A 27,990-nucleotide genomic window follows, 5' to 3' on the forward strand; every position below is an offset into this window, starting at 1 on the left:
GTAGCGGAGTGGGTCACCAGGAGCAAGACGGCAGAGGTAAGGGATGTAACGGAAAATGGCGGAGTGCGAATAATCGATCGTTAGGCACCAGTAGCAACTCCAAGTCTACCGAATGTCGGTTTGATGCTACAAAAACGGTTGTTGTTAGGCATGGTAGGCGGTAGGAAACTAGGTTGCTGTTAGACACAGGGACACATGCGTCTGTAGCGATAGTGGACCTTTTGGGGAAGAATCAGTTAAACCCTCTATAGTTAAACCCGCTACAATATAATTGGCGTGAGGTATTGGATAATGATGTACAGTCGCTTGGTTCAGCGATGTTAGGTTTTCAGATGGAAGTTAAACAGTTTCACGAGAGTACGGAAAGTTTTGGCCCTTGTAAGTGACAGATAATGTGCAATGCTGGAGCTAGATTCCGGGTATAAACAACATTCAGTTCGAAAACACATTGTAGAACTCAGGGAAACGTTGTTCCAACTGAGGGAAACTGTTGCCAGTTATGCTCTGTCGAAAGGTCGTCTGTCATGAAAGACAAACAAATTAAACTGTGTACAAGGTTATTAAGACTCAATTCTTGTGATCAAGTACAACAAGGTGCAGAGAAACTGCTTTGGGTGAACATAGGAATGGAACTGCCTGTGCATGTATTGTGTGTGGTGGAATAACTGGAAGAGGGCTATTATCTGTTTAAAAGGCGATGTTTTATACACAGCAATATCGTACACATCTGAGGGATAGAGGGGGAACACGTAGTACCCGTCAGTGTGGATAATTCCATCATCTAGGGAATAAGTATGTCAAAAGAATTGTTAGTTGCCAATTTAGACGTTCTAGACGAGGATGATGTAGATAGGCCAAGTTACTACCCTAGCCATAGCAAAACCGCTAGTACAGCTGCATTACATGCAGAAGTGGAACATTTGGAAGGTGTGGAGAGTGTAGCAATGGAAAAACTATTGCTGGCATTCGAAGACTTGTGTAGCTGTTGTGGTCTTCAGTCAGAAGACAGGTCTGATGCAGCTCTCTATGCTACTCTATTCTGTGAGAGCCTCTTCATGGCCGGCCGCGGTGGTCTCGCGGTTCTAGGCGCGCAGTCCGGAACCGTGCGACCGCTACGGTCGCAGGTTCGAATCCTGCCTCGGGCATGGATGTGCGTGATGTCCTTAGGTTAGTTAGGTTTAGGTAGTTCTAAGTTCTAGGGGACTGATGACCACAGCAGTTGAGTCCCATAGTGCTCAGAGCCATTTGAACCATTTTGAGCCTCTTCATCTCTGTATAACTACTGCAACTTACATCCGTCTCAGTCTACTTACTGTATTCAACTCTTGGCCTCCCTCTACGATTTTTCGACTTTTAACCCCCGCCCCCCACTCCAACACTTCCCTCCAATAATAATTTGTTAATTCCTTGATGTTTCTGAATGTGTCCTATCAAAGGATCCCTTGTTTTGGTCAAGCTGGGCCACAAACTTCTTGTCTCCCCAATTCCGTTCAGTACCTCCTCATTTCCTCTTTACTTACGAGATCGATACACTTAATCTCCAACATTCTTCTGTACCACCACCTTTCAGAAGCTGCTATTCTCTTTCTGTCTAAACTGTTTCTCGTCCATTGTTCACTTCCGTACATGGCTAACTCGGTACAAATTCCTCCAGAAAAGCCTTCCTAACTCTTAAATCTATATTCGATGTTAACAAATCTCTCTTCTACAGAAATTCTTTTCTTGCCATTGCCAGTCTACATTTTATATCCTCTCTACTTTGACCATCATCACTTATTTTGTTGCACAAGTAACGAAATTTATCTACTACTTTAAGTGAATCGTTTCCTGATCTAATTTCCTTAGAATCACCTAATTTAATTCGACTATATTCCATTACACTTGTTTTGCGTCTTCCTTTCAACACACTGTCCATTCCGTTCAACTGCTCTTCCAAGTAATTTGCTGTCTCTGACAGAATTACAATGTCTTTGGCAAACCTCAAAGTTTTTGTTTCTTCTCCCTGAACTTTAATTCTTACTCCAAATTTTTCTTTGGTTTCCTTTACTGCTTGTTCATTGTACAGATTGAGTAACATAGGGGTAGACTACAACCCTGTCTCACGCCCTCCTCAACCACAGCTTCCTTTCGTGTCCCTCGGCTTACAGCCGCCTGGTTAGTTGTAAACAGACTTCCGCTCACTGGGTGTTACACCTGCTACCTTCAGAATTTCAAAGAGAACATTCCAGTCAACATTGTCAAAAGCTTTTGCTAAGTCTGCAAATGCTGTAAACGTAGGTTTGTTTTTCCTTAACCTATCTTCTAAGATAAGTCGTAAGAGCAGTATTGTCTCTCTAGTTCCTACACTTCTCCATAATCCAAACTGATCTTCCCCAAGGTCGGATTCTGCCAGTTTTTCTGTTCTTCTGTAAATAATTCGCGTTATATTTTGCAACCATGACTTATTAAACTAATAGTTAGGTAATTTTCACACCTGTCAGCGTCTGCTTTCTTTGGAATTGAATTACTTCATTCTTCTTGAAGTCTGAGGCACCGCCTATCTCTTACATCTTGCACTCCAGATGGAAGAGTTCTGTCATAGCTGGCTCTCCCAAGGCTATCAGTAGTTCTGATGGAACATCGTCTATCTCGGGGCGTTGTTTAGACTTAGATCCTTCAGAACTCTGTCAAACTCTTCACGCACTATCATATCTCCCATTTCATCTTCATCTACATCCTCTTCCATTTTCATAATATTGTCCTCAAGTACATCGCCCTTGTATAGACCCTCTATATACTCCTTCCACCTTTCTGCTTTCCCTTCTTTGCTTAGAACTGGTTTTCCATCTGAGCTCTTGATATACATACAGCTGCTTCTCTTTTCCCCAAAGGCCTCTTTAATTTTCTTGTAGGCAGTACCTATCTTTCACCTAGTAAAATAAGCTTGTGAATCCTTACATTTGTCCTCTATCCATTCCTGCTTAGCCATTTTGCACTTCCTGTCAGCCTCATTTTTAAATAGTTGTACTCTCTTTCGCCTGCTTCATTTGCTGCATTTTTTAATTTTCTCCTTTCATCAATTACATTCAGTACTTCTTGTGCTATCCAGGGATTTCTACTAAGCCTTGTCTGTTTATCTATTTGATCCTCTACTGCCTTCACTATTTCATCTCTTTAAGCCATCCATTCGTGTTCTACAGTATTCCTTTCCCCTGTTCTAGTCATTTGTTGCCTAATCCTCCCTCTGAAATTCTTAACAACCTCTGGTTCTTTCAACTTACCCAGGTCCCATCTCCTTAATTTACTACCTTTTTGCAATTCCTTCAGTTTTAATCTACAGTTCATAACCAATAAATTTTGGTCAGGGTCCACATCTGCCCCTGGAAATATTTTACAATTTAAAATCGGGTTCCTAAATCTCTGTCTAACCATTCTGAAACCTTCCAGTGCCACATATACAACCTTCTTTTATGATTATTAAACCCTGTGTTAGCGATGATTAAATTATGCTCTGCGCAAAATTCTACCAGGCTGCTTATTCTTTCACTCCTTTCCCCAAGTCTTCAAACTCTTCATCATCTGCAGAGCTAGTTGGCATATAAACCTATACTATTGTAGTAGGCGTGGGCTTCATGTCACTTGAGAGTTTGGATATGACAATGCGTTCACTATGTTGTACATAATAGCTTATCTGCATACCAGTTTTCTTATTCATTATTAAACCCACTCCTGTATGACCCCTATTTCAATTTGTATTTATAACCCTGTATTCACCTGACCAGAACTCCTGTTCCTCCTGTCACCAAACTTCACTAATTCCCTCTATATTTCGTTTCAACCTATCCATTTCCCTTTTCAAATTTCCTAACCTACCTGCCCAACTAAGGTATCTCCCCCCCCCCCCCCCCCTCTCCCAGAGGTCAGAATGGGGGACTAGTTTACGACCAGAATACTTTACCCAAGAGGGCGCCATTTTCATTTGACCATACAGCAGAGATGCACACCATTGGGGGAAATTATGTCTGTAGTTTCCCCTTGCTTGCATCCATTTGAAATACCAGCACAGCAAGGCCATTTTGGTTCACATTACAGGGCCAAATCAGTCAATTATCCAGACCGTTGCCCCTCTTCAGGAAACACACATTTGCCTGGCCTCTCAACAGATACCCTGCCATTAGTTTGCATCTACGATAAAGCTGTTTGTATTGGTGAGGCACACAAGCCAACCCATTGATGGTAAGGTCCATGGTTCATGAGTAGCAACCCCAGTGATGCAGCGCAAGATTCCAACTGGAGATCAATCACCAGATACCATAAGTCATATATGGCGCCCTGTTACTTACAATGAATAGTGGAGAAATTCATTACCAAACAACTCTGTGATTTCATTATTAAGGACACTAATAGCCAGTGTGATGCACATAGTGCCAAAAATGTCTTCATATGATTCAAAAAAATGTAGATTCTACTTTATCAGTAGGTTAATTACAGATGCGTTTCAAATATTGAACATCATGGAAACTGTGGGTAATGGGACATTGCATATACTTTTGCATGATAGATCTGAAAAATGGATATCCTTGGGGTCATTACAAGTATCAGTGAATCCTGTTTGGTTTGAAATATGCACTAGCCAAGTTTCAGCGATGTTTGGATGGAATTTTAAGACCACTGATGAGTAAGGAATTGCAACCGTTTTTAGGACAGGTTAATTACTATAGTAAGTTCATAATGGGATCTATAGGTATATAAGTGGCATTACCATTCATACATTTATTAAACAGATGCACAAAGTTTTAGTGGATACCACAGTGTTACGCTACATTTGAAAAAGTAAAAGAGTTATTAACAATTAGTCTTGTTTTGATTGTTCCAAATTATCAAAAGAAATTTATTTTGTCGTGTGATGCTTCCTATCATGCATCATACCAATTGAATGAGGTTGAAAAATTTACTCTACAACCATGAGAGAAATGTTAAGCTTCATATATGGGGTGACATACTTCCATTGTTATTTGTATTGGAAGAAATTTAAGGTGTTGACAGATCGCACAGCACTGAGGTGGTTGTCAGGTTTGTATGATCCATTGAGTGGACTTACAAAGTACGCATCAAAACTGAGTGTGATTTAGAAGTGGTTCACAAACCTGGTAAGGAACATAATAATACATATGGGCTTAGTAATAAAGCTGGAACAGTGCCAACAGTATGTTATAGCCTTGCAGAATAGCAGAGACCAGAAGCTACTTGATGCAGACTGCCAACTTTTAGCAACACAACCATAGTTTGCATTTCCCAACAAGGTGTTGTGTGAGTCAGACAAGTCATAGGCCAGACATAGTGGTCCCCTTTGCAATATGGGAAGACAAATCAACTAAGTGTATGGTCATGTATTGTATAATCACAGGTGTCTTAGAATCACAGACTGAACGTTAACTCAGTGCTATTGGTCGAGAACACAGAAACTAGTTCTAGATCAACATGTAAAAAAAATTTTGCAGCGCTATGTCATCAACATGTGCCACTACAGAGGTTGACAGAGGCAACTAAGTCTTTCAAAATGATTGGATTGGATATTTTAGAACCTTTTACCCAGATACCAGAGTGTAGCCGGCCGAAGTGGCCGTGCGGTTAAAGGCGCTGCAGTCTGGAACCGCAAGACCGCTACGGTCGCAGGTTCGAATCCTGCCTTGGGCATGGATGTTTGTGATGTCCTTAGGTTAGTTAGGTTTAACTAGTTCTAAGTTCTAGGGGACTAATAACCTCAGCAGTTGAGTCCCATAGTGCTCAGAGCCATTTGAACCATTTTTGAACCAGAGTGTAACTGCTACCTTCTGACTATGGTACATTATTTCTCATACTATGTGTCAATATTTGCTATTCCAAACCAAAAGGGAGACACAGCAGTACATGTGATGGTAAACAATCGGCTTTTTTATGCTCCTGAGACAATAATCATGGACCAGGGCAACAACTTTATATGATGTTATGTCATTTGGTAAGCGTTAGTAAGTTGAGAACTAGCCAACTATATCCACAGGCCAATGGACAGACAGAATGCTTACTTACATCAGATGATCAATAAGATGCTGAACTATAATGCCTTAATGACTGGGAGCGTTTCTTACCATATGTGGTTTCAGTCTATATGAGTAATTCGAAAACACAAGATAGCGTGGGCCTAACACTATATTAAATATTGTATAGCAGGAAAATACCTTCACTACTTGAAGTGGTCAAAACGAAGGTGGGGAAGATTGGGTACCTATCCAGACTTTCTTCAGGATGTTAAAGAAGGGGAGCAAGGTCCTTGAGTGACAAGAAAGGACGGGGCAATGGAATGTTAAATATCCAGAATATTGTGTAGGTCAGTAGTAAAGTAATAAGCCCATATACTCAGGAGAGTAAAACAAAGAAATTCATAATCTGGCACCAGGGTCTGTATCAGGTTATAGAAATGATGTCACCAGTAAATGTCGGACTACAGTTGCCTAAGCATGCAAATATTGTGCTTCATCTTTTAAAGCTCCACAGTATTCATTCCAATCGCGATGACAGAATACCACAAAAATGAAAAAGAGGTAAGAAGAAGACCAAGAAACTAGATGCAGTTATGTAACCCTCATGTACAGTATCCCATATACATTAAGGTTATGGAAATAGGAATAACATACTGAGATATTATATTTTCACGTTTATTTCTGGTATTACAGTAACCAAATAGCATCAGATAACATAATTAGAGTTTTGTGTATGTTTGAGAGTATAGTTATAGTTATTTGTAATAGAACTGAGGAGTAGAGAAGAAAGATTAGAAACATTCTTTGGAAAGGGATTCATCTACTTAGATTTATATTTTCGTGTGTTGGAATTGTGCTTCAGATATTAATTTAAGGTGTTCATTTTTTTTGTGGCTATGTGTCTAGGAGAGGGATAAATTACACTTGGGAATGGCTGAATCTAGTTTTTTGTAATTTTTTTGCTTGTGTTGCTTCACAGAAAGATATCATTGGCTAATGTAAAATTTTTGAAGTATCTTCCTCACGAGCACTGAGCCAAGCCAAGGCAAGCTTGTGTACAACATTTGCTTTGGAATGTCAAGCAGGCACAAGAGCCAATATAGTAAACAGCATGACACACAACCAAGGACACTGCTATACTTCAGTCAAGTGCGATGTCTCAATCGCTAATTCATCACTATGACCTCACTGTAAAGGCAGTCTGATCTCATTCTGCCAACCATGCACAGTGGAGTAACAACACGTAAGTAATATGCAAAAACTTTCAGCACCACAGGACGCTGAAAAGCCTCTCACCACTGTACTGCATACTGCATCATCATACATCTGTAATGTGCATGTCCTACCATACCATCATGCCTGGTATCAAAATTGGCTGTCATCTCAAGATTTCGCTAACGATGGAACCACACCTGTAGCATCATCCATTGCTGCCTTTCTGGACTTGCAATCAAACACAATGCAGTGCATTAGGTGAACATTTGCTGGTCTTCTTTTTGTTTTCATATGTTTATTGCCATGTCAATTCACAGGGACAGTCACAGCACTTTGAAAGTGTAGTTCGCTAATCCACAGGAGCCTGCAGACTTGTCACAATTTAGAGGAAATTGCAGGAAAACATATTTAACGCCGTTAGGGTATAAATTCTGTAATTTGTGAGGGCTCGAGTTGCCATGCACTAAGGCAGTGGTCATATGGCACATGACTGTTTTGAGTCCCGTTAGGCCATTATACAGTGTAAAAACTAGCTTAGTTTATTTTTTTGTGTTTATTGTAGGTGCAATTTTCTCAATTTTTTCTTTTATTGTAACTTCAGTTGTAGAATACACAACACACTGGACACACGTGTGGTTACTAGGGGTTAGGCCATTGTCGCTTTATTGGTACAGGTAACCAGCTTATTGGTAGTTAAAAGTACAACGAGAAATTACGTAGACAAATTGAAGTACTGAAAGGCATTGAACAGCGGATACAATTGGGATCATAGGAAGCAAAATCAGTGCTCAATTGTCCCCCTCTTATGTGGACCCATTAGCAGAGCACTGGTATTGCCTTTCCCTGGGAAAACAATGGCGGATGTACATCTACATCTACATCCATACTCCGCAAGCCACCTGACGGTGTGTGGCGGGGGGTACCCTGAGTACCTCTATCGGTTCTCCCTTCTATTCCAGTCTCGTATTGTTCGTGGAAAGAAGGATTGTCTGTATGCTTGTGTGTGGGCTCTAATCTCTCTGATTTTATCTTCATGGTCTCTTCGCGAGATATACGTAGGAGGGAGCAATATACTGCTGGACTCTTCGGTGAAGGTATGTTCTCGAAACTTCAACAAAAGCCCGTACCGAGCTACTGAGCGTCTCTCCTGCAGAGTCTTCCACTGTAGTTTATCTATCAACTCCGTAACGCTTTCGCGATTACTAAATGATCCTGTAACGAAGCGCGCTGCTCCCTGTTGGATCTTCTCTATCTCTTCTATCAACCCTATCTGGTACGGATCCCACACCGCTGAGCAGTATTCAAGCAGTGGGCGAACAAGCGTACTGTAACCTACTTCCTTTGTTTTCGGATTGTATTTCCTTAGGATTCTTCCAATGAATCTCAGTCTGGCATCTGCTTTACCGACGATCAACTTTATATGATCATTCCATTTTAAATCACTCCTAATGCGTACTCCCAGATAATTTATGGAATTAACTGCTTCTAGTTGATGACCTGCTGTTTTGTAGCTAAATGATAAGGGATCTATCTTTCTATGTATTCGCAGCACATTACACTTGTCTACATTGAGATTCAATTGCCATTCCCTGCACCAATCGTCAATTCGTTGCAGATCCTCCTGCATTTCAGTACAATTTTCCATTGTTACAACCTCTCGATACACCACAGCATCATCTGCAAAAAGCCTCAGTGAACTTCCGATGTCATCCACCAGGTCATTTATGTATATTGTGAACAGCAACGGTCCCATGACACTCCCCTGTGGCACACCTGAAATCACTCTTACTTCGGAAGACTTCTCTCCATTGAGAATGACATGCTGCGTTCTGTTATCTAGGAACTCCTCAATCTAATCACACAATTGGTCTGATAGTCCATATGCTCTTACTTTGTTCATTAAACGACTGTGGGGAACTGTATCGAACGCCTTGCGGAAGTCAAGAAACACGGCATCTACCTGTGAACCCGTGTCTATGGCCCTCTGAGTCTCGTGGACGAATAGCGCGAGCTGGGTTTCACACGACCGTCTTTTTCGAAACCCATGCTGATTCCTACACAGTAGATTTCTAGTCTCCAGTGTAACTGTGTTTATTAACGATGTTGTAGCTACCGCCAAACTGAGTAATTAGTCTGACGAAATATGCCTACTTATGGCTAATTTACAATTAGTGGGTGATGTTAAGACGTACGTTTTGCATCATGAAGCACTTAGTATCACACAGACGTTCGAGCAGTTATTTGTTGGCCTGCAAACATAATAATATGAGATTTGTCAGGGAAGAACTTCGTAGTTTGTCATAGAAACACAATATATGTGGCATCCTTCTCTGGTAGAATCCGAAAGACAGATGCACCAACATGTGAGCTGTCGAGGAGTGCAGACGCTAACAGAGTCATCCTGTGTAAAGCTGAAAATAGGGCTCTCGATATCTTTTTATGGTGTATCCTCACTAACGTGTCATGCAGAATCAAAATGTAAAATCCGTCTGATCCATCCGTGGCTATTAGGATCCCCACACAATTAGAGGAAATCTATATTGCTTCAAAAGCACTTAGTGACTGTCAGGTGTTTGCCTCTGAAACAAATGTTACGGATGTGGACTTAGGGGCCATACGAGTATGGCCAAGTCACCCACAAGGCATGAGAGTATAGAAATGAGAAGCAGGAAAACAGCATCTGCTGAAGCGTCCCCGGACATCTGCAAAGATGGGACGCTGCTTCTTAGGCTTAGCACAGGGCGAGGAATGTAAGTATTTAGTAAACATAAGCTATGGAATCAGGTTCGCAGGTTACAGGAGGTATTCTTGGGATTGTGCAAGGATATACAGAAGGAGAAAGTTCTAGCGGAACTACAAGATGACTACCAATAATTGAGGCTCTCGTACATCTGATGCAAATAACAAACAATAGTACCACAGTCACAAGCGCGGAGGTACAGAGTATGTTTAGACACAGGAGGTGTTTGGTACAGCAGATAGCGAATACATAAAAGCTTGAATAACACAGTGGGACAAATACTGACGATACGAGACACCACTAAAACCACACTGGAACGGCAAACCATGCAGCTGTCAAACTTGGAACATACTGTGTTAAATAATGGCAAAACAGTTTGGGACGTAACTACAGAATTAGTGCAGTACACGAGAAACATTATGTGGGTAATGAAACACAGTCTAGAGAGATAACACAATCGATTAAACTCACTACACGGAAGAATGCCTGTGGCTAGGCCATTTCAACCATTGGCGGATAGCCTCAACGACGCAAGAATGGAAGTAGCAACGCTGTAAGAAGCGTTTTAACTTGACTTACAATGGCAACTGAGTTCTGTACTGTACATTCAGCAGCAATTCTTAGCAGGATTACGCCATACATAAAAAGAATTTCCAGCATAACTACATTATTTAGTGGAATTAACTGGGAAGAACTTGGCGCTTTTCTATCATATCGCTGTCGATGTTAGTACTGATAGAGCAAAATTATATGTATCAGTCTGATTTCCGATAGTATACTTGGACGCACAATATGAGTGTTTCACCTTTTCATCCACAGCCAATAAAGTGGAAAACTATAGGCAAGTGGATACGTGTACAAGCTCAGGAAGTGTTGATAATCTTGGAGCACAAGAAAGCTTACACTCTTATGATAATGATTTGTGAGAATGTCTGAGAGAAAGCATTACAAATTGTCCGGCCAGAGTTGCAAGGACTAACGCACGGGTATTTGAAATACAGTTGTTCTTAGAGAAAACGGAAGTTGCAGAGTGCCAAAGATAAGTACTGACTCCATGGTCACATTTCCAGAGAGTAGGAGTGCACTGAATTTACTTACTTTTGTCTCTGTAAATCGTAATCATGAACTGTAATGAGGACGAAAAATCCGAAGGTACGACGAAAGGAGAATTACAGACCAGTGGTATACTGATAAATAGTATAACTTGAGACATAGGAGGAGTGTAGTTTCACCTCTACCTACCATCGCAGACATGACTGCAATCAAGTTATCACACTCCGCATTGTGTTGGCTGGAAAAACCGTTGGAAGTGTTATCAGCGCAAACCCTGACTTTCCTAACCAACACCTTGAACCTCGATCTACGACACTCATGGGAAGAACTTATAGCATAGGAGAGAGGACGAATTTCTGCGTAACAAATTTTCCAGCATATCCTGTAATACCGAGATAAACAATGTTACAACGTCATGGCTGTAATTATTACATCCACGAGTGTGGTGATGGTTCTACCAGCAACTTATAAAGTCTACTTTTGCTTTAAACGCAAAACTGTCCATACTCCCGAGTTAGCAGGGCGTCAGATACCTGTAGAGCGGCTCACTAATATAAATAAGGAAAAGAAAGCGCAACGCAATGAAACGATGAATTTGTGTTAGTATATAATGAATAAAAAGAGTCATTGTCGAATTAATCATTCGACTGCAGACTCCTTGAATACAATCAACCATACAAAGTAAGCATGCCTACGAACACAAGTTTCTTAAAAAAGGTTGATAGTTGCATCTTCCTGTTCGCGTATGTGGAATCTTAGTCATGCACTACACACTCTGTCAGTATAAATCAAATCGGTGAGGGGACATTCGTATGGTCCCCTTGCGGACTATGCTGATTACACAGGAGTCGCCGTTGAGGTCTTGTAGTAGAAAAAGTTGCTTGCTGCACCTTCAAGTTCTGATGGCACAGTCAAATCTGTAATACTGTTGATAGAGCAGAATGGTGGAAGCCACTGCGGTGGTTGCGACGTGATTGCTAGATGACCACGCCTTAAACCGCAGCTCTGTTGTGGCTTATTTGAGGGGAAACGATGCCCATTAAAGAGAGTGATGTGCTAAGCCCTAATAAATACCGCCTGTTTCAGCCAGCCAGTATCAGTTGCTGCTTGTAGCCAGCTACCAAACCTACTCGTGCAGCTCAGCATCCTGAGATGGGTCAACTAGGTGCCGCTTTCTTCACTAAGTTGTGGGACTGCCTGCTGCGCCTAAATCCTGATTCCACTGGGAGGCGGACTGGTGCCTTCCGTATGGAAGTCCGCCTGCTGGCTGAATCCAAATGTTCAAATGTGTGTGAACTACTAAGGGACCAAACTGCTGAGGTCAACGGTCCCTAGATTTACATACTTAAACTAACTTATCTTAGGAACAACACACACACCCATGCCCGAGGGAGGACTCGACCCTCCAGCGGGAGTGGCCGCACATGGCTGAATCCCATCGACTGCAGGTCGCCTGTTGGAGGTCTTGGTTCACAGCTGAGCAAGCTCTTTGCCCAGTATGGGCATATTCTACCAGTTTCAATTTACCTTGTGTGGTCATACTCTTCTGCTGCTGGTTCGCCCTGTGCGGGGACACACTTAAGTTACCGGCCACTGCTGCTGCCATCTTTGCTGAGGACCACAGTTCTACTCGGCGCCTGCATTGGGACAGGCACCAGTGACAGCCAGCAGCGCTGCATCCTCCTGAAGTCATCCCAGCTGCATATTGTCCTGGTTGGAGCTCTAACTGCATTTCTATGCCACCGTAATGCTAACGATGGGATGATGCCCAGCTACAGCCTGCTGAGTTCAATGCCCCCTCTGTATTCCTGAGCCAACATCTGATCCTGGTCGCTATATGCGGTAACACAGCCGTTGTATTTGATGGAATAAACTGCTGATACCTTAACTCTTTTGATTTGTCAGTCGCCTTTCGTTTGGTCCCTACCTGCCGCTCGTCTGTAGCCAAAGACAAGGTGGAGAGCTGAACGCTGTCCTGACAGATAGATGAACGGCTCTTCTAACAACGCTAGAGGTCAAAATACCCCTCACCTTGCATACTGCTGCCTGGATTGTTCTGACATCTAAGTTGCAGGAATCGTTTTAGAAAATGGTGGCAGTCTATTCATACATGGCATAAGAAACAACAGTCATCGTCACTTCACTAGCATCCAAGGAGTTACCAAATGAATTAGCCTACGAATATGAGTTACGCCTCCAAATCGGCAGTAGATGCATCATCTGCAATGGCAGCATGAAGTAGGACTGGGTACTGTATCTCTTCGTCACACACTGCACCATTTCACATTGCTAGCTGACTCTTTCTGTCACTAAGGACCCACTCTCATGCATCTTCCACCACTTAGGGACTTACCTAGTTCCACGTGGCGACCCTTTTCATACTGACGACGGCGGTGACACTTCCTTCACGAAATAAACGAGATACAGAAAGCACCAGGGAGCAACTCGCCATCCGAAACTCACTAACAGTGGTCGCAGATGATTTGAATAGATAAAAGATCAGCTGATCACAGCCACCATCATATTCGTGGAACGCTCACGCACCTGTCCAGGCAGTAGTTCCTGGGCAGTTCGCCGGTGAGAGAAAATGGTACACACCGCAGGGGTCTCATTTAGCCGCACGCAATAACAGATTCATGTGTCTGAAATGTGAGTTGTTGGTAAGCGAGGTGCACCGCTTCCTGAGATTTTCAACGAACTCACGTCATGCCAGCAACGAGTACCAATAAGTAGCGTAACGCCTGTCACGTAACATTTTACGCGTTTCAGAAGTCCACTGCCATTTCCCAGCGCGTATACTGATCTCTTTGCCCGGTGAGTTCAGTAAGCAGTGGTACTCTGAAAGGAAGGGAATGGGCAAGGGGAATCTCGTGGCTTCCGTAGGCCCTAGCGAAAAGTAGTTACAAATACCTTGTCACCAGCGATAGTGGACCATGACGACAGCAGTTCTCCTTGAATCGAAATGGTCATGCTAAAACCTCGACACAGTGGCATATGAAACGCCCAGTTCGTCTACGAGATCGGAATGGAATGACCCGCGTGACGCATAACCAAGAAGTGACCGTGATTAATCCTGTGCCTTACCTATCTTTCACTTGACTCTCACGTCTATCTTTTTTTCTTCGTTTTATTGGCCTTTAATCGGCATCTTTACGAGATCGGCAGGTTAATTATTGGATTTGGCAATGACAGAGATAGGGTGTGATCAGAAGTCCTTCTTCCTATCGCCTTCCCTCTCCCCGACCCCCTCTCCCAGGACGGAATTTGTGTGTACGCGTCTAGTGTTGTCCTATGTGGAGATTTGGAAAGGGTTTCTAATTGTCTGCGAATCGTGGAGCTGGGGCGGGACGGGGTTACCAACTGGCATTCACCTAGTCCGATGTGGGAAACCTCCTTCAAAAAATAAGTAAAAAACCGCTGGCTGGTAAAATGGGACCAGTGCGCCTCCTCTAATCCGTGTGCAAACGCGCGGCTATCCAGGTGGGTCAACTTCGATGGTCAGTGCACAGTCTGAGAACATTTCAGTAAACTGACACCCCAAACTATTCCATTCACTGGGATAATAGGTGCTCTTTTATCCAACTCAGCAGCTATCTCTAATCCGATTATTCATGAGTATAAATTTTAGGCACAGTGTCAGAATAATAGCAACAGTTGCAATTGTCAGATACCTATAACAGAATGCAAATAATTGTAGGATAGCTAGCCATCTTCACCATGAAGCTAACAAGCAGCAAACGTAGGTCAGACGTGAAGTGTAACAACATGCTTGAATATGCAAATGAGTACCATTTCAGTCCAAGCGCAAAAACTAGAAAGGAAAAAGACCGTCTACATTCAGTATATAAGGAAAGACTAGAGAGCGATTTATAGAAACGCGTTTTGGAATGACGGTAGCCTGTGAGAAGACCGTGTTATGTCTCGCGTAAGAAGGAGAAACGTGTACCAGCGCGTTGCTGAAATCGACGACAGGCCGTGGCCTTACGAGACTGCAGTTTATCGATAACGGATGTTGCTGCCGGCGTTGGTCGAGATCCCACGACTGTCGTGCGAACACGGAATCGTGCTCAGTAGACCCCCGAGACATATTGTTCGTTCCTCATCTCGCGTACCTTGACTCAGAAAATGGGTTTCTTTGCAGTAAGGCACGGACTGTGTCTATATATACAACTACGGCTATACTCTGCAAACCACTGTAAAGTGCATGGCAGAGGGTCCGTCCCACTGTACCAGTTAACAACTTTTCTTCCCGCTCCATTTACGTATGAAGCGCGGGAAGAATAATACTTTAGACTTCTCTGTGCATACTGTAATTTATCTCATCCTCTTCTCAAGATTCCTATGCGAGCGATATGTAGTGCTACCATTCGTGCTGCCCTTCTCTGTATACGTTCAATATCCCATGTTAGTCCTATTTGGTAGGGTTCCACACGCCTGAACGATATTCTACAAGAGGTCACACGAGTGTTTTGTAAGCAACATTCTTTCTATACTCATACTGATACCCCTAGTATTCTACCAAATATTCTACCAATGAACCGAAGCCTACCAACTGCTTTACTCACGACTGGGCCTATGTGAACACTCCATTTCATATCCCCACAAAGTGTTACAGCGAGGTATTTGTATGAGCTGGCCGATTCCAATAGTGACTCATTCATATTACAGTCACAGGATACTACGCTTTTTCTCCTTTTGTGAATTGCACAATTTTACATTTCTGATCTTTTGAAGCAAGCTGGCAATCTTTGCATCACTTTGACATCTTATCAAGCTCTGACTGAATATTTAGCAGCTTCTTTGAGACAGCACCTCATCACAGATAACTGCATCATCTGCAAAAAATCTGAGGTTACTATTAATCTTGTCTGCAAGGTTCCAGTATACAATTACCAATACACAACATAAACACAAGGATCATCCCAACAGCCGGCCGCGGTGGCCGAGCGGTTCTAGGCGCTTCAGTCCGGAACCGCGCGACTGCTACGGTCGAAGTTTCGAATCCTGCCTCGGGCATAGATGTGTGTGATGTCCTTAGGTTAGTTAGGTTTAAGTAGTTCTAAGTTCTAGGGGACTGCTGACCTCAGATGTTAAGTCCCATAGTGCTCAAAGCCATTTGAACCATCATCCCAACACACATCCCAGGGACACATCCGAAGTTACTTCTACATCTGATGATGACTCTCCATCCAACGTGCGTCCGCCCTACCAAAAAGACCTCAATGCAGTCCAGTCTTCGTTTGGTACCCCATATGACTGTACTTTTGGCAATGAGCGTAGATGTGGTACAGAGTCAATGGCTTTTCTGAAATCAAGAAATATTGCATCTACCTGACTGCCTTGTACCAAAGATGTATCTCATGTGAGTAAAGTGTTAGCTGTATTTTACATGAGCGATGTTTTCGAAATCCATGCTGAATGGCTTCTGTTCGATGATGATGATGATGATGATGATGATTGGTTTGTGGGGTGCTCAACTGCACGGTTCTCAGCGCCCGTACAAATTCCCAACCTTTGCTCAGCCCATTCTCGCCATTTACGAATGATGAGGACAACACAAACACCCAGTCATTTCGAGGCAGGTGAAAATCCCTGAGCCCGCTGGGAAACGAACCCGGGACCCCACGCTCGGGAAGCGAGAACGCGACCGCGAGACCACGAGCTGCGGACGCTTCTGTTCGAGATACCTCATGACGCTTGAACAGAGAATATGTTCTAAAATTCTGTAACAAATCGATGATAAGGATACTGGGTGGTAGTACTGTAGGTCACTTCTACGATCCTTCTTTTAAAAGGGTGTGACCCGTGCTTCCTTCCAATTACTGCGCACGATCCTTTGTTTGAGGGATCTACTCGTCCGCAAATTCAGTATAGAATCTGATAGGGATTCCGTCGGGCCCTGGAGCTTTGTTCAGTTTTAATTATTTCAGTTGTTTCTCAACACCACTGACGCTAATACTTATTTAATTCGTCTTTTCAATGGTACAAGCATTATATTGGGGCAATTCATCTGGGTATTCCTTTGTAAAGGTACATTTGAAAACGGAGTGAAGCCTTTCAACTTTTGCTTTGCTATTCTTAATTTCAGTTCCTCTCTCATTCGCTAGGGACTGGACACTCACTTTCGAGTCACTATCAGCCTTTACATACTACCAGATTATCTTTGGGTTTTGTGATAGATCATTCGACAACATCCTACTACGGTACTTAATGAAGGCTTCACGCATTGCTGCCTTACAGCCAAATGCGTTTCATTCAGCATCTCTCTATCTATAGCCTTACGCTTTGCCTTACACCTCTTATGCAGAGCCTCCGTTTCTTTAGAAGTTTCCTTACAGTGACTGTGTGACTGTGTGACGACATCTGGAGCACCATGGACCATCAGAGCGACGACCGTTGTTACTGATTCCCTCGACTTGACGGCAGGGGCGGGCGCGTCGGCAGTGGTGAACCCAACGACCACACTGGACACTGGAGTGGCAGCACATCGTCTTTCCAAACGATCAGGGTTCTGCATGCAGGATTACGATAGATGTAACTGTGTATGGAGCGTCCAAGGAATACGAATAGTGCGAGACCGCATCGTACCGTCAAACGGGGCCAGCACCTGGCGTGGTGACGTGTGGTACCATTTTGTACACCACACGATCACCCCTGGTTCGCACAGCGGATAATTTAGACAGCAGCTGCTACATTTCTCACGTTTCTAATGCCTGTGGCTGTGCCCTATGCGTTACTCCGACCCAGTGCTGATGGTAATTACAATCTACACTATGTGATGAAAAGTATGCGGACAACCCCAAAAACATACGCTTTTCATATAAGGGGCATTGTGCTGCCACCTACTGCCAGGTACTCAATATCAGCGACCTCAGTAGTCATTAGATATCGTGAGAGAGCAGAATGGGACGCTCCGCCGAACTCACAGAATTCTGACGTGGTCAGGTGATTGGGTGTCACTTGTGTCATATGTCTCTCCTAAACCTGTGCGGCTGGTCCCGGCGGAGGTTCGAATCCTCCCTCGGGCATGGGTGTGTGTGTGTTTGTCCTTAGGATAATTTAGGTTAAGTAGTGTGTAAGCTTAGCAGTTAAGTCCAGTAAGATTTCACAGACACACACACTCCTAAACATCCCTAGGTCCACTGTTTCGGATGTGATAGTGAAGTGGAAACATGAAGGGACACGTACAGCACAAAAAAGTACAGGCCGACCTCGTCTGTTGACTGACAGGGACCACCGGCAGTTGAAGAGGGTCGTAATGTGTAATAGGCAGACGTCTATCCATACCATCACACAGGAATTCCAAACTGTATCAGGATCCACTGCAAGTACTATGACAGTTAGGCGGCAGGTGAGAAAACTTGGATTTCATGGTCGAGCGGCTGCTCATAAGCCACACATCACGCCCAATATTGGACCGTGGTGTGGAGTTACGAATCACGGTACACAAAGTGGCGATCCAACGGCAGGATGTGGGTATGGCGAATGCCCGCTAAACTCCATCTGTCAGCGTGTGTAGAGCCAAAAGTAAATTTCGAAGGCGGTGGTGTTATGGTGTAGTCGTGTTTTTCATGGAGGGGGGCTTGCACCCCTTCTTGTTTTGCGTGGCACTATCGCAGCACAGTCCTACATTGATGTTTTAAGCACCTTCTCACTTCCCACTGCTGAAGAGCAATTCGGGGATGGCGATTGCATCTTTCAACACGATCGAGCACCTGTTCATAATGCACGGCCTGTGGCGGAGTGGTTACATGACAGTAACATCCCTGCAATGAACTGGCCTGCACCGAGTCCTGACCTGAATCCTACAGAACACCTTTGGGATGTTTTGGAGAGCCGACTTCGTGGCAGCCCTCACTGAACGACATCGATTCCGCTCTTCAGTGCAGCACTCCGTGAGGAATGGCCTGCCGTTCCCCAAAAAATCTTCCAGCACCTGATTGAAAGTATTCCTTTGAGAGTGGAAGCTGTCATCAAGGCTAAGGGTGGGCCAACACCATATTGAATTTCAGCAATACCGATTGAGGTCACCCCGAACTTGTAAGCCATTTTCAGCCAGGTGTCCGGATGCTTTTGATCACATAGTGTACCTACGACGAAACCTTTAATCGATAAGCATTTTTATTTCTTATATACTTGATGCTGTGACCGTGTCTTGCCATGCTGCAGGTTCACGATTATAGTCTGACCAGGAACAAAATGAACCTGCATTATATCTTCGTGCAATCAGTTTTCCTTCTGTTAAGTCCAGTTATTCAATACCAGGTCCTTTTCGCTAGCAAAATGGAGAACAAGAAATATTCTGGACGTAGAATGCTGAATTCTGTTCGTAGGTAGAAAGTTTGCAATAAAAAAATAATAAAAAAATTAAAAAAAAGATGAACTTGAACGGGTGTCATGGGACGTCTGCCCCAAACACATACAAAGAGCAATAACGAATAAAATGTGATAAAAAAGGCGGTAAAGCGCTTCACAGGAACCCACGAGGTCGCGGCATCGAATGCCAGTGCCAGTGGGACCTTGGACTTTTCAGTCTGCGTTTTAACCTAGCCTTAACTCTCAAAGATTTGAGGAGTCGCCAGAAACGACCCTTTCCCCGGTTAGATAACTGGGGTCGGTTAGGGACTCGCAAATCGCCAAAATAGTGTACAATTGAAAGACTTGCACCAGGCCAGTGAGCCACGCGAAATCTTGCTTCCGATAAGTCTTTCCAGAGTGCCGAAGCGTTTAAATAACTGCCTCCATCTGACATTACGCTCAAAACTCTGTTACTATATGTTAAACATCAATGTTCGAACCAGATATGAAGCACTGCTAGGGATAACATGCTCAAGAATAGTGATAATGCGTACTAAAATACCACCTCGCTGTTCTTTACAGATGACTTAAGAGACTGCAACAGGCCTATAACATTCACAATTCATTCATATAAGTTTCTTTACTATCGGACCTGCAGCATATATTATTTGGCAGTATGACATTTTTCTGATAACTAGTAAACAATATGCTGCCTGCTATTTTACTTGTGTACATAAGCTTGTTTCGGCTTTATTGCCTCCATCAGTACATCTGCAGACAAGCACACTTATTTATATTTTACATGATATATAATTTGTAAAGGTTTTTTACATTGGATGTTGTACTCACGTCCTGACGTTGTAAATGGACAAATGTCGACTGCTACTGCTGCAGTCCGTAGTTGCTGAATGTAATATTTTTTCAATAACGTTTCAAAGTTGTCCGAAGATTTTATGTTGCATCTATATTATGATACGTTTTTTATGTAGACAGTCATAGAAATTCAAGTTTTACTTCTAGTTGTTGAGCCAAAGATGTTGTTGCAGGTTCGTTGGTTACCTGATTTGGGGAGGGCACCAAACAGCGAGGTCATCGGTCCCGTTGTTGCAGGTCGTGTATCATCGAACTATCATTGATGTGTTTGTAATCTATGGTGTTTTGGCTATCCGTTATCCCCATATAAAATTTCAATGAAATTTTCAAGCACACAGAGTTTTTAATTTTTTTTTTATTTTATGTAGGGATAATGGATAACCAAAACACCAGCGATTACAAACACATCAACAACAGTTCCATAGATAGATGACCCACAACAACATAAACATCTTTGAATAAACTACTAGCTATCAGGCTTGAATTTCTATGTGCAGTATCAAATCATCCGACAACTTTAAAATGTTGCTAACAAAATATTACATCCAACAACTACGGACAGAAGCAATAGTTTACTCAAAGTTGACGTATGTCCGTATACAACGTCAAGACGTGAGTACAACATCCAGTGTAAAAAAATCTTTACGTATTATATATTACGTAGAATATAAATAAATGCAATAGGCTACTTTCCTAATTTAAAAATTTGGTTCGGATTGTTGTTATTCTGATTGATCATAACTTTCATACAGAATTTACGGTCAATATTCTTACAAAACACGTGTTATTTTTACGTAATTGAACCTTAAAAATCATCAGATACCAACATTTGGTCACATGATCGAAAACGTTCTGTTATTGGCTGAGGCTCTGGTGACGTCACAGCCTAGGAGTAAGACGAAGTTTACGTATGTTAAGGGAGTGTTAGCCGAAGTTACGAGGTCTTTACGTACTTTTTTGCGAACAGTTTAGCTATTTAGTGATGGAAAACGCAACTACAACTTTTAAGTAACAATAGAAAGGAATTTTGTGAATGCTGATAGTGGAAGCCTTGCGAAAGTTGATGCGTTTATACTCCTCCCATTTAGCGCGACGATATGTAAAACGATGAACATTCTTTTCCCTGCTCCCTTCAACATCATTAAACTCGCTCAAAACTAAGGAATTGTGTAACTTTAGCAAATGGGTCCGTATATTGTTACTAGATTGTCGATTGTCAGTCATGAACTATGACCCAAGCATAATAAAATTATTCTTTGCAAATCTTAGTGCTGATTTCCTCTCTAGAAGACACACAATAGGCGCTCGGTGGCGCAACGGATAGTGCTACCAATTGTGAATCAAGAGGTGACATGTTCGAATCCTCGAAGGATTACATATTTTTTAAAGTTTTACACGAAACGCGAAAATGGCGTTAGCAAGAACTGATTGTAGTAGTTGTTTCCATTGTGATATGTAGTATATACAGCTTCACATTAATCTTAGTTTGGGAAATGGACAACAGATGATAAATTCACTTTTTTGGAAATCATTGCTAGCACTGAAGGTATCACCATATGCTCACAACGACGAGTAGGACGATGGGGTTTTCTATAAGGAGAGATATAAAGCATGTACAACTTGCAGGTAACACAAACCTAAGGGCTGTGATGTTTGTGAGTGCAAACTAACGTCATTGTCTGAAGCAGGCTTACTTCACTTTTACGTAAGACGATGAAGCTTCAAAAGTTTAAACAACGAGGATCCTAGCTGAACAGTACGAATGTAAAAAAAACAAGAAGAAAACATTATTTCTAATCAAGTAAAAAGCATGTAGTCACAAAAACTAGAAGATATCTTTTTGACCGTGACATGTGTGAATAGCGACTGCAAGTGCAAGCGCGTGCGCAGTCATGGACTGTGTGACTGGCCCCGGCGGAGGTTCGAGTCCTCCCTCGGGCATGGGTGTGTGTGTTTGTCCTTAGGATAATTTAGGTTAAGTAGTGTGTAAGCTTAGGGACTGATGACCTTAGCATTTAAGTTCCATGAGATTTCACACACATTTTTTTTTTTTTTTTTTTTTTTGTAAATGTGTGTAAACGGCAAGGAAAACACAACACTATCTTTTTTCTGATCGGTGCGATGAAGTTTTGTAATTGTGATTTGGTTTTGATATGAGTGGAGTGTTGAGTCGTTTTACAAATAAGTTAAATATTCTTTCAGGCATTCTTTTAGCTGCCGAAGAGTGCATATGTGTCGAGGAGTGTACGAGGATTGGAGCTTAAATAGTGGCTACTTTTTATTCACAACCAATACAAAATAGTTGCATGTTTGCACCTGTTACTGTCCTTCAAAGTAGTCACGTTGTGCAGAACCCGTTGCCAGAGATGTGGAAGGCGTAGTATACCGTTAGCAGAGCCTGTTCTTTTGATGGTGCGAATGGAGCGGTCTATTGCCTGTCGCATCTCAGGAACAGTTCTGAAGCGAATGCCACGAAGCAAAAACTGAAACGCCAATAAAACGAATGGCGTCATTATGGGTCGCCGCGAAAGTCGAAAGTGCGTCAGAGCCCCAGTATGGTGAAAGATATGGTGATTCTTGTGTACGACTGTGACGGTGTTATCCTAACGCATTATGTTCCTCCACGGCAGACCGTCAATGCACAGTATTACTGTTCGTTTTTGGAGCATCACCTGCGATCAGCTTTGCGAAAGAAGCGGCGACAATTTCTGTGCAACCCACTCATCATTTTGAACGACAATGCGCGGGCCCATACTGCGCAAGCTGTAGCTGCTCTGTTCGGTCGATGGAACTGGGAAGTACTATACCATCCACCATACTCCCCGGACTTAAGTTCTTGTGACTTTGATTTGATTCCGAAGATGAAGGAACCATTTCGTGGCATTCGTTACAGAATTGTTCCAGGGATTCGACAGGCAGTAGACCGCTCCATTCGCACCATCAACAGAACAGGCTCTGTTAACGATATACTACGCCTTCCACATCGCTGGCAATGGGTTCTACACAACGCTGGTAACTATTTGAAGAACAGTAACAGGTGCAAACATGTATCGGTTGTGAATAAATAGTTGCCACTATTTAAGTTCCAACCCTCGTATATAATATTTGATATCAGAACAATTTTCATAGGGAGTTTAATTTCGTTGAATGACGTTACCCGTTCCTGTAACAGTGGGAAAGAAGATCTCGAAGGAAAACCAATGTTAACTTCAGAGCGCATTTTTAATTAAGTTAGGGAACTTGTGTGCCGACATGGTCGCAATTTGGTGGTACAGTGCAACCACAATTTACGCACCTTCTCATTCTCTGAAACACTCAAAAACAACGTTTCAAGAGTTTTATAGATGTATTTGTACACTATAGTACTACACACTATTTGTAACCCATTTTCCGAAAAGTTAATTATGAAACAAGATATCATTGTGTATTAACATTATGACAGTAAAAGCAGCGAGCTAGCCGTGACGTCACAGGTATCACATGACTCGAAAGGAGCGTTTTAGCGGGCTTTAAAATTATTTGAATTTCATTTCCATTTTTATAAAATAATAATGAAATTCAAGATGAAAACAGGCGTGTTAGGAAAAGAAAATGCCATAATTAATCATTGAAGACAGTTTCCAGAAAACAGTCAAATAGCCTATTGTTTGTAGATGTACTGATGAAGGCAATAAAGCCGAAACAAGCTTATGTACAAAAATAAAATATCAAGCAACATACGGTTTACTAATTATCAGTCATGTCAGTCCTTCACCAGATTATAATTGCCATTAACAAGTCATTTCAGAAAGCTCGGCCTAAATTCACATGAAGTGAACTCACAAACTTTCGTAATGTTATTCTTTGGTTCCCTTTGATTAGCTAATCACTGCTAAAGACGGCCGAACGAGCTTCAACAGTTCATAAAGCTTCATTTAAAGTTCAGTACGTGATTGAACACTGACGTACCAGCTAATCGTTCAAGTCCTTCCATTACTAACAGTCACAGATATTATTATCACTCCCGATCACTGACGATGCGTAACAGTATTCATTGTCATTAGTCTTAAATCGAAATTTCTGCGGACTTGGTCTGCGCTCTAAGAAATTTTCTTTAGGTTGCTTAACAAATCTTCCTTTGAATAGAGCCCTCAAAATTATGTATTTTGGTATTATATATTTATCTCATCTGAGCCACTTCAGTACTACTTTAGAAGAATTCTTGCTTATTAAGAATCATCATTAGACACATATATGATAAAACACAGTTCGACATCAGATGCGACAGTGAGTACTAATTCAGCATTCCCTTTTATTAGCAAGACACTTTAATAATCAAAAATATGTCTCGACAGCGCCATCCAGGCCGGTTGCCACCCGCTGGCCGCCCTGCTCTCCAATAGCGTTCGGTATACCCGGTGGCGCATCGTCAGCACTGCATTGGAACACCTTGTCAGGCTCGGCCGTAGTACAGGAGGCAAAAACAAGCATAACATTTTAATACAACTTATTTAAAATTATAATTCAAAACTACTACCCGTAACTTAATTTCATTCGTCACATTAGATGATTGAGGAAAGCCTGCAACTGTGTCATTCATGATTTAAATAATGAGAACTTCACCAGTTAATCATTCTTTGACGCTTATCACAACGCCATGTGAGAATTCATTCTCATTTTCAAGTAAATGCGTGCATGTGTCTGAATGAATGTATGTTCAAATGGTTCAAATGGCTCTGAGCACTATGGGACTTAACATCTGTGGTCATCAGTCCCCTAGAACTTAGAACTACTTAAACCTAACTAACCTAAGGACATCACACACATCCATGCCCGAGGCAGGATTCGAACCTGCGACCGTAGCGGTCACGCGGTTCCAGACTGAAGCGCCTAGAACCGCACGGCCACTCCGGCCGGCAATGAATGTGTGTGTTGATGTTTGCTTGTGTGATTTTCTACCTCTCTTGAGTCTGAAAACTGTAACAAGTCTGACTGAGTACAGACTCTTTGTGAAGCCATAGTGTCGTAATATCTTCCTTGCTTGTTTTGAAAACAAACAGTGTAGGTGATGATTTGAGTGTGTGTGATATTCTGTATAATTGAGAAGGCACAATACCTATAAGTAGTCATACAAAAGTACCATTTCTATCACCAGCGTTTAAAAACACTCAAAGATTCATTTGTTCGATTTTCCGATTGCTTTTTAACTTAAAAAAGACGCAAGAGGTGCAGGAAATCACATAGCCAAACATCAACAAACATACTCATGTAAAAAATGCACTTGAAAATAAGAATAAATTCTGGGAACGCATTGTGCTAAGCACCAAAAAATAAGAAACTGGTGCAGTTTTTATTATTTACGAGTAAATCACTATTACGCATGCTTGTACTTGCCTTTTGTCGCTCGGCGGTACATAGCAAAGTTTACCATGTTAATCGTGAGCACTAAATGTATCTTGATATTATCTTTTAATAATATGATGCAAGCCGGCATGTTGTCCGTGCTGTCCTGACGTACCTCGAGAGAGAGGGTGTTCGACTGTTGCCGCCGCAATCACGTTCTTCAGGTCTCTCACTCACTGAAAACAACTGGTCATAGGTTCCGAGAGCCTGGCACGCCATCACACGCTATCTACATCTACATCTACATGATTACTCTGCAATTCACATTTAAGTGCTTGGCAGAGGGTTCATCGAACTACAATCATACTATCACTCTGCCATTCCACTCCCGAACAGCGCGCGGGAAAAACGAACACGTAAACCTTTCTGTTCGAGCTCTGATTTCTCTTATTTTATTTTGATGATCATTCCTACCTATGTAGGTTGGGCTCAACAAAATATTTTCGCATTCGGAAGAGAAAGTTGGTGACTGAAATTTCATAAATAGATCTTGCCGCGACGAAAAACGTCTTTGCTTTAATGACTTCCATCCCAACTCGCGTATCATATCTGCCACACTCTCTCCCCTATTACGTTATAATACAAAGCGAGCTGCCCTTTTTTGCACCCTTTCGATGTCCTCCGTCAATCCCACCTGGTAAGGATCCCACACTGCGCAGCAATATTCTAACAGAGGACGAACGAGTGTAGTGTAAGCTGTCTCTTTACTGGACTTGTTGCATCTTCTGTCCTGCCAATGAAACGCAACCTTTGGCTCGCCTTCCCCACAATATTTTCTATGTGGTCTTTCCAACTGAAGTTGTTCGTAATTTTAACACCCAGGTACTTTGTTGAATTGGCAGCCTTGAGAATTGTACTATTTATCGAGTAATCGAATTCCAACGGATTTCTTTTGGAACTTATGTGGATCACCTCACACTTTTCGTTATTTAGCGTCAACTGCCACCTGCCACACCATACAGCAATCTTTTCTAAATCGCTTTGCAACTGATACTGGTCTTCGGATGACCTTACTAGACGGTAAATTACAGCATCATCTGCGAACAACCTAAGAGAACTGCTCAGATTGTCACCCAGGTCATTTATATAGATCAGGAACAGCAGAGGTCCCAGGACGCTTCCCTGGGGAACACCTGATATCACTTCAGTTTTACTCGATGATTTGCCGTCTATTACTACGAACTGCGACCTTCCTAACAGGAAATCACGAATCCAGTCGCACAACTGAGACGATACCCCATAGTCCCGCAGCTTGATTAGAAGTCGCTTGTGAGGAACGGTGTCAAAAGCTTTCCGGAAATCTAGAAATACGGAATCAACTTGAGATCCCCTACCGATAGCGGCCATTACTTCGTGCGAATAAAGAGCCAGCTGCGTTGCACAAGAACGATGTTTTCTGAAACCATGCTGATTACGTATCAATAGATCGTTCCCTTCGAGGTGATTCATAATGTTTGAATACAATTTATGCTCCAAAACCCTATAGGACGGATGAACTGTGGCACAGGAGTGAAGCAGCATGGTACGACCTACCCGTATCTGCCATCCAAACTCAGTTCGGTTCCATATCCTTCCGGTTTAGAGCGAATCTTTCTGCCATAGGGATTAGTTAGACCTGTGAACTAAATTTCGCACCCTGTATACTCCCAAATGTTCTACAGATTTAATCATGTCGCCCTATATATTCGATAACAAATTTCGTTGTTTGCTACCCTTCCTGCTGAAATTTTAGTGGCCAGCAACGTATATTTTCACGTTTTTTTGAGAACTGCATAGCTTTTGTAAAACACCATCAGCGATAGTCTATACCGAAAGTTACAAGAGTGAGTGTATGGTTCCCGCGGGTGTTCTTCCTCAGGACCACCTGAATAAAACTTGCTATCGACCCTCGTATCGTACAGGCTTTTGTTTGTTTGGTTAGAACAGCTCAGTGTCGGTTAGACCGTCAGTGAGAGAGCACTTCGATTTCCTGCTGCTAATAAGGCGAGTACACCGTTCGCTTGTTACACATTTTTACGAGCTTCAAACAGGTACAACTTATTTTCAGTTATCTGGGTAGTTACTATTTTATTTTTGTAATTTCTTGCGTGTTTGAGTGCCTACTAGACACAACCTTTTATTTTAATAACAGTGTAGTTTACAGTATCGCCGTTGCTATCGACCCTCGTATCGTACAGGCTTTTGTTTGTTTGGTTAGAACAGCTCAGTGTCGGTTAGATCGTCAGTGAGAGAGCACTTCGATTTCCTGCTGCTAATAAGGCGAGTACACCGTTCGCTTGTTACACATTTTTACGAGCTTCAAACAGGTACAACTTATTTTCAGTTATCTGGGTAGTTACTATTTTATTTTTGTAATTTCTTGCGTGTTTGAGTGCCTACTAGACACAACCTTTTATTTTAATAACAGTGTAGTTTACAGTATCGCCGTTG

The sequence above is a fragment of the Schistocerca nitens genome, chromosome 4 (assembly GCF_023898315.1).
Source record: "Schistocerca nitens isolate TAMUIC-IGC-003100 chromosome 4, iqSchNite1.1, whole genome shotgun sequence".
Taxonomy (NCBI): Eukaryota; Metazoa; Arthropoda; class Insecta; order Orthoptera; family Acrididae; genus Schistocerca; species Schistocerca nitens.